Genomic DNA, 8,890 nt, shown 5'->3' with positions numbered 1-8,890 from the left:
CGGGGGCTCCGCGGTGGGCCACCTGTTGCCGCAGAGCGACCGGGGCAGAGCTGGCGCGGCGGGGCTGGGCGGCGGCAGCCTCAGCCCTCTCCCTGTCCCTCTGCCAGCGCAGCGCTGTCTCCCGATCCTCCCCCCCGCAGGAGCAAGTCGGTCCTCTCACAGTTTCCTCATTGTTTCCAGATGATGAAAATGTTTTTATCTCTCGGGTCCGGTTCAGCTTTCAGAGCAAGCCACTGGAGATGTGCCATGAAATACAACAGCGGCAGAATTCAGGGGAGAGCGAGAGAAACGCTCTCCGCTCCTCGCTGCCCCTAGGGAGGAGAAGGCCCGTTTTACCCGTCCTGGGTGCCCAGAAGAGACTCCTTGTTTGTGCTCCGAGAGTGGAATAAGGGATCATTCACTCAGGAATATTCCTATGACCTAATGTTACCTCCCTGAGTAAGAGCCTGGGCTGTAAATCAGGCTTATTTGTGAATTGTTTGTGTAGAACCTTCTTTTTACTTTCTCTTTCTCCACTGACTTAGAGAATTAGAGAAAACCAGCTTCCTATTTTAGGTGCCTAAATTAGATGGTTTGAGGCTTGGGTTCTGTTCTGCATGTTTTTATATCTTCCCTTGCTCAGTTAAGAGAAAAAAAGCTGCCTTTACCAAGTTGGATTTCATTTTGTCCCATACTAACTGTATCTTGAGTCCCATTCTAACTGTATCTTGAGTCTTTTTTCTGTCTTTAATAATTTCTTCTAACAAGCTTCTGCTTGCCATAGTGTTTAGTTTCATAAGTAATTTGTTCCAGTCCTTATTCTATTTCAAGTATAATAGTTTTAGCTCTTGCTCTGCGCTAATTTAAAAATGATTGCTACTTGACAATTTCAACCAATTCATAGTTAACAAAATAACAGAAATGGGTTGGTTTTTGTGCTGAAGGGGCAGTCTCGAGGTGGTGCAGAAAACTAGTTTCTTTTACTCAGGAATTAAACCTCGTTTATTTCCAGTCATTGTACTCATTGTACTGAAAGCTTTTTCTTGTTTACTGCTCAGCTTGTGAAAGCTGAGTGGAGTATGTCTGGCACTGCTTATCCTCACTCCAAAATTCTGCTCACAAAGTTACCCAGTGAAGCACTATATGTTACAAATTCAAGTTCCAAGAAGGACATTTTTGTTTATTTGCAGCTTCAATAACTGTTTCAGGACACTGCAGTCTGCATCTTCTTACTGATTTTCCACCCCACCCCACCCCCCTATTTAAAACCTTTTTTAACTTTTGAAATGTCAAGTTTTGGGGCCTGTATATTTCGACACTTTAAAGTTGGCATCAGTCCTGTATCTGGAAAGCTGAGCGTTACCTGAATCTGGCTTTCTGACTGACAGTTAACAAGCAGTGTCATGGTGCTTTTTTTCCAGGTTTGATAAAATGCAGTTCAGAAGAAAAGATTTCAAGCCGTGGTAAGACTTGTCAAGGCCAAATTTACCACAAAAACAAAACCAGAATTGTTTCTGCAGTAAGCTTTAATCAGATCACCTTGAATGTTTTACTTATTTTAAATTCTAATATTTACATTCACTGTATACATGTACACTTCCCAGACGTCTTGGTTTGAGTGTGTTTCAGGGTTCATTAGATATCAAGGTTGAAATGCTACCCAGCGTATTAAAAATTGAAGTCCAACGGATTTGGAACCACTAATTTGTTGGGGGAAGAACGCAAATTAACCTTTGCTCTTCCACACACTACTGTCCCACCCCCCATCCACCCCCCAGAAACAGCTGGTGTAGCAGAAAGTTTCCAGCCAGCACTGCCACAGTATCTGTGGTTGATCTCCCGGGAAGGAAGGGTACAGACTGCCTGACATCTCCGTTTCTGCCTCTAGCTGACATGGAACCTTGTTTGGAAATTCTGTAACGCTGCTTGTTAGCACATAATGTAGCATGGCAGCATTGGAATAAAGCTAACAATCTTAAAAAGCACGTTGCACAAGCCAAAGCATATATTTTTAGCAAACCATTTAAGTTAATATATGTAAATTTGAAATACAATAGTCTGATTAGTTTCCTAAGCTTAGAAATGCACACAGGAGATAAATAGGATGAAAAAAAGTCTCTCCGTGTTCAATATATTTTGAAGTAGTGTTTTGTGTTACAGGAAAAGTGTCTGTTGCTTTGATTATGATTAATGTATCTCCAAACATTATTTTAATACAGATACTTTCAGGAAAGCAAAGAGTGTATGATGAACTTGCAATGTTGAGGCAAAGCTGTGCCTATCTTCTTGCTTTTTGAAGTTAGCAGCAGCTCCTGATGACTTCAGGAGAGTCAGAATTCCACTCTAATGCCAGTGTGACTGGTTTTATGCCACTTTGACTTATCGTGGCTTGGCATATCTATGTATCATAGGAGGAAAAGAAAACTTACCTCATGAGCTGTGAAACTGGTTAATGCATGTTTGTAAAAATCTTGTGCAATGGCCTATTAAGGATGAAATATCTTTTTTCTATTTACTTATGGAAATTGTCCTCTCTCTCCACCCTGCCCTCTGAATTTATGTATCCTACACAAGTCATATGAACACAAATTTCAGACAAGCCAGATAAAGAAGGTGGCAAGTACTGCTTACTGAGGGCAGTTCCTTGATCCCCACATTGCATTCCATCTTTAGTCATAAAGATATAAGATGGTTTTCGTGCAGTCATAGGAAGCTAAAATAATAAATTTCATGTTGATGGTAAGGAGTTGGAGAGACAGAACAACAGCAAATGCATAAATACATAGAAAGGTAGGTAGAGAGTTGGAGAAAAAAACCCTTAATAAACAGACTAACAGCTGCTGTCACATGTTTCCATTCTGACAGGCCTTCAGCAAGCTCTTTGTCATGAGCACTTGCATGGTTTAAACCCCATGATTACGATAACGGCATGTGGTAACTAAGCATTCAGTTTTCTTCTGCTGCTTCATTTAAATAAAGACACCAGATAGAAAACTACGCTTAATAGCTTAAAATTGTAAAGTGTTGTTAATGATATTTAGGAATCTTTGAGGACACTAAGTAAATGGAAATCACGTTACAAAAACTTTGGGGTTTTAGGCAAAAAGGGCAAACCCTTTCTGTGTTCTGTGTTATACAAGTATGGAGGATGGTTGTTTCCTGTGACATACTGCTGACAGTAGCAGTTCAGAATATAATGAGCATCTTCAGAGAAATTACTGTTCCTACTGTTCTTCAGACTGAACATAAACCTTTAAGATCTGGTCCAAAGCTCAGTGCAGTCAGTGGAAAAAGTGTCAGTTCAGTGACTTGGTATCTTAATGTTTACCAGCTCTCATTCTCTCATGAGAAGCAAAAAAAAACCCAAAACAAAACAAAAAGCCCAACCCCCCTACCCAAAACACAAACCTAAAATGAAATGTGTAATATAACTATTGAATTCTCTTTGTAAGAATTAATTCAGAAGGTGCTCTATGAAAATATCATTTTATTTTGCAAGGCATTTTTTATACAAACTACATTCAAAATAAAACCGCTGCGAAGGTTTTTAGTGAAAAATGATGGTTTTGTTGGAACCAAACTGTTCTGGACAACGTTGATTTTAATAAGGTTTCCCATGAAAAAGGACTGATACATGAGAATAAAGTGTTGGAAGCCTCTTTTTATGGAATGGTAGGTGCTACAGGCTTTAAAGAATTTAAATTATTACTCTTTTAATATTAATTAAATAATTATTTATTTATTTATAAATAATTAATTTTAATCATAGCTTCTTTTAAAAATCTCATCTGAAGCTGACTTGCCTCACAAAGCAAATAAATCTTTTTTAAAAAGCATTGTTGACCTGGGCCATAAGAGTAATTTTGTAGGTTATGCTTCAGCTTGATTAGAGAGGGATATCCTCACCAAGTTTTTACCCCTAGAAGGTTTCAACAACATATAACTCACTGATATAAAATATATGTACAAGGTCACCATATTGGACACATTTGCTTTAAGAATCAAGTAAAATCAAGCAGTTGAATGGAAAATGTTTGGGGTTTTTTTTCCATTACTAATATAGCAGCTTACTAAAATACAGGAGCTAGAAATGAAAATGTTTCAAGAAGCACAGTAAAATTATAGAAAAGATACAAATTCTTCAAAAAATGCAAAATGTCATTTACTGAAGTGGGCTTCACTTTGATTAGACTTTGTCGCCAGGGATTGCGGTGGACAGTGCAGGTGCTGCAGTGACTGTAAAGCACGAGTGGGTCTTGATTACCTGGGCGGCTTGGTGATGCTGTAACGCTTTCAAGCTGGCTCATCACTATGTCATAGTTGTCTGAAATAGCTAGCAGTTACACTGTGTTGGTAGAAGCTGTCATACTTTCACCGGTGGCATGGTCTTCTTTTTCAGACAAGCTCTAATGTGCACTGGAGACAGGAAGGGCAACCTGGATGTGGGCTTCCTGAAACCAAAAGACATCAATGAGTAACAACCTTCTGAAGAACACAATGCTTTGTAAGTGGGAAACGCTCAATATTTAGCTGTATTTGGGGAACAAAGCCAACATTTGTACCACTTAAATGCTGTTCTTGCCCAAGTTCAGAATAATGGGATCTCAAAGGACTTGTTAGGCAGGACTTTGATTTCTTATGAAAGGACTTGGAGCGTACTCAGATTACAGCTACCCTGAAATTATTTGATGAGGACCATAGTAATAGTGTTGAGTATTGCAAACTTGTGATTACTGAAGTTGCCCACACCAGAATAATAGAAAACAGGATTAAAGCTTGTCTGTATAAGAAATTGATTTTTCTATAGTACTTTCCTCTTACCAGCTGTACACTGTAACAATACAACTTCAATTCATTCATGGTAATGTTGCAAATATCATCTAGCTGTTTCTATTATTGATGATTTTCCTCTGATACATTCTGTTCATGGTATGAATATCCATGTATTTTAGATAAAACTTATAATAATATATTTCTCTAGCTGGTACTTTATCTGTGGAAAGAATAAACCTCCACTGAATATAGCTGACTAGGAAGTCATTACTTAATCAGGATCCATTTTATAACCTTTCTGACACAAGGTTGCACAGCATTTTAGGAATTTAAGTTTTTGATTTGTTGCATATTGTCAGCTCTTAGGCAAGTTTGAGACTGTCAGCCCTCCCAGGAGAGCTCGCAGGGAACTCTGCTGCAAGAGAGCAGAATGCTTCCAGTTGTCTGGAGTGCTGAGCAGAAATGTAACTCATCAAGTCCCTCTCTCTCCAACTCTAATGTGTATTAGATATGTGAATTGTACTTCCTTTGGGATTTTTATCCTTGTAAAATTATACTTGTGTGCCAAAATACTGTAGTGTGGAAGAAGTAGAGGTAGCAGACATGTACGCTGCATTCCAGTGAAGGGGGGAAAGAACCCCAAGATCTCAGACCATTCAGGTCAGCTGGACTCTTGTGATAACAGCAAAGAAGAGAAGCCATCAGGAACAGACATTTACAGAGGCATGTGTAGCTATTAATTAAATAAAGAAATGGCACAACTTTCTTATTTTCTATTTTAAATTAGTGTAAAACCCATTTTAAAAGAGGCTTGGTCTTGCAAAGTGCCACTCATTATTGATTCTCTTAAGAGAGGAGGTCTGTATACCCTTAAAATTGTTTTGTTTTGTTTTGTTTTTCCCTTGGTGCTGGATTAAATCTCTGAAATAGTGAAAAAGAAATAGTCTTGGACTTTCAGAACTCAAAACTACTGTGTTAATAAATTAGAGTAACAAGAAAAATATGTCTGTGGCAAATCTTAATAATCGGTTGTCTAGCTACGAATACTATCTTGTTTGCATTTAATAAGGAAAATATTTTTGTTTTTATTAGAATAGTTGAACAGCTGTCACTGACTGGTTTATTTGCTCTGGAAAGAAAGGCAGGGTATTATAATAGATCTCTGTTAGTTCTCTTGTATATTCATTAACTTCTTTACTAGATACTGTACTATACACAGCAGAGCCCCCTGCTGTTATAAAGACCCTCTGAAATACCAGAAGAGTCTTTCTGTGTTTTACTATGCCTAGACCTTCTTGGTTAAGACGGGAAATAAAACCCAAACCAATCCCAAAGTAGTTTCAAGGTTCTGGTTGCCTGGATTTCGTGTTGATTCAGGAATGAAATCTGGATGTCCTGCGTACATAGAACACATTTCTGCTTTTGGCAACAGTCACAGTTTATGTCAAAAATAAACCTGTCTTGTCTTTGTGTATCTCTGGAGAAAGACCTCTGCTGGTAATGGATTGGTATAGGCTGAAAACAATACGCAGAGAGAACAGGAAAACAAACCCCACCCTCTGAGACATTGCTTAAATACTAAGAAGTAAAGCAAAAAGGGCACATCAGCCAATTCAGTAACTCTGTACTCATGTAGAAACCACCATACATGGGGGAGCGATGCACACAAGTACAGAAGAGTATGTTCTCATGCCCTGCGTGGGAACTGAGCTTGAGACAGAGACTCGTGGAGGACGAATGACAGAAAAAAAATCAATAGATTGTACTGTCACAGGAAAGGATATTGCAAATGATGTTTGATTCTTTATTCATCATACAGTATTGGTAATAGGGATGGAGAGGGCTGGCATGACAAACTGGGAATGTGAAGGATACTTTCTAGGGCATAAATGTAATTTACCTCTCAGAAATTCAGGCCCTGTTGGGATAGCAGAGGTCTAAGTGCTTTTCCTGTTGCTTTGGTCCTGGTAGTGCACGCTGCTGTCTGAGAACACTGACTGCGGTCTTTAGGAAGAGAAATTTGTGTATGAGGCTGCAGTAAGGGTGGTATTATAGTTGAGGCATTGGGCATAGAATCAGGAAAACCAAATCAAACAAAACTGTATACCTGTGTATCTTACATTATCTATAAGAGACAAGGTTAATACTTACATACGCTCATTGTAACTTCTACATCTAGATACCCACAGCATCTAGAAAACCACTCAGAGTATTTGTGTGGAGAGATGATCAGAGTTCAGTGATGCTCCCCCATTATCAATATTCAGGATTTAAACCACTTGTAATTATATTTTGACTGTATGTACTTCATATTACGTGTTTATTTTTGTTTGCCTACGATTCACTCCTACTGTGTATTCCAGTGGTGAAAAACTTAGTTGTAGAATAGTTTAATAAGCATCCATCCTATTTTGCTTTATGTAAGTAATTTAGAATCAAAATGTTGAGGTTATTTTATTGTATTTACTTTTTACCCTGGCAAAAATATCAAGCTATCTGGAGGAATTACCTCTATCTGCATTTGTTTTATCACCTGAAATCAAAATCTTTTGTGTTGCAATAATGTGAAAGCTTCTACTGCAGCCAGTTGTGACATGTAGGACTTCCAGTGGAAAACAGGTAGAAAACCCATTCACCAAACAGATCCTTCTGGTCATTTAAATCTCAGAACAATTTTACATTAAATTAATTAATTTAAGAAGAGTGTGGCCAGAACATGGGACAACAAAGAAACAGTACAGCTGGTCTATTACTGAACAGATTTTTCAGTGTCTTTAACTCACGTATATTAATGTATACACAAAGTTATAAATATTTCTATGGAAGACTTGCAAAAACATACAATGAGAAGTACAATGAGAAGTACAGTACTTTGTACAAATATGGATAATAATCTTCATTTAGGGGTCTTCATGGTGTTTCTGTCAAGGTATGTCAAGGTATGCCCCTTTCCTCTAGGATGCTTTGAGTTGGCTTCTCCCTCTTCGGGGTGACTGCTAAAGGAAAGGTGGGAAGATGTTCTCCTGGGCCAGGTGGGAAAAGTGAAGTCTAAACAGATTAGAAGTAATTAAAACCCTTACATTTCCTCAGTTCAGATGTGAAAAATAGCATAGTCCAGAGTTCTGTTATTCTGTTTTGTCCAGGAGCTCTCATTGGAGATCTGCCCCTGGCAGTCATAGAGACAAGTTGTCAGCAAGAGAAGATAGTGAATGACTTGGGAGTGATAGTACTTGGAGGCAGAACTGCAACCTCCCCCTTCAAACAGTACATGTGAGGAATCTACTCTGAGGACATTCTGTCTTTCAAGGGAAAGACATTTGTTTTTAAAATTGAGAAAAGGAAATTTTTCCCCTAAGATTGTCACCTGTGGACTTTGTCTTATGAGAAGATTACCCATTAAGATTGCTAAGAACCACCACATTTCAGATGATGCAGGTGAGGATGTACCTCTTTACTGTTGTTTATTATATCACATGACTTCCCTGTGTAATCTCCTAAATGTTCAGACATTCCTCAGAACAGATACATGTATTTATTACTCTATGTGGCCTTTCAGAAGATTTTCGTTTTTACAGTCTACATTTAAGGTGTGTGCCACAATCATGCCACTTAGAAATCTGTAATAAAAATGTATTGCTTATCTAGAGCATGTGTGTCTTTTTGGAATCTGAAACTCCATCTTCAGGTTTCACAGAACCTGTAATAAATTAGCCTCAACAATTAAGCTTAATAAATCAAGCACCAGTGAGACTGTGGACAAGCTCACTTGGCAACTAGGATACCGTGAGCTATCTGATCTGTTGGGAGGGTCAACAGGCCACAGGAATATAAGAGCACCGGGCCTTCAGCTGTAGGGACAATTTTCCTCTGTGAGAAGCTCTGACAAGTGCCAGTCTTCTTCTGCCTGAAGGAAGAAGTGTCTTTTTAATTTGCCTGGCAGGGAAAAATTATTTGAGCTGTCTTGGCAGATGAATAAATATTCCCTCTAGATTCCTGTCCACCAAGAACTGACCAGATGCATCAAAGCAACTCAGTCATGAGCTAGTAGACAGCATCAACATTTATATAGCTGTAAAAGTCACTTAAAAAAAGTTTCCCTCAAACTGCTTTTAGGTTAATTTCCCTGAAAGAGAAGTAT

The 8,890-nt window shown here is 38.5% G+C and overlaps 1 long non-coding RNA gene across 1 annotated transcript in view; it reads left to right on the top strand.

The window, feature by feature from the left end:
• The window catches only part of LOC113484446, a 35,702-nt gene extending 27,306 nt beyond the window's left edge, over nt 1-8,396 (top strand). The window contains exons 5-6 of the long non-coding RNA XR_003399226.1: nt 4,379-4,483; nt 7,896-8,396. This is a non-coding gene — a long non-coding RNA (uncharacterized LOC113484446). The remainder of the gene's footprint in view (nt 1-4,378; nt 4,484-7,895) is intronic.
• Nucleotides 8,397-8,890: the final 494 nt, after the last annotated feature.

This window comes from Athene cunicularia (assembly GCF_003259725.1).
Source record: "Athene cunicularia isolate RWA chromosome 11 unlocalized genomic scaffold, athCun1 chr11_part1, whole genome shotgun sequence".
Taxonomy (NCBI): Eukaryota; Metazoa; Chordata; class Aves; order Strigiformes; family Strigidae; genus Athene; species Athene cunicularia.
This window is presented reverse-complemented; position numbering and strand designations above follow the sequence as displayed.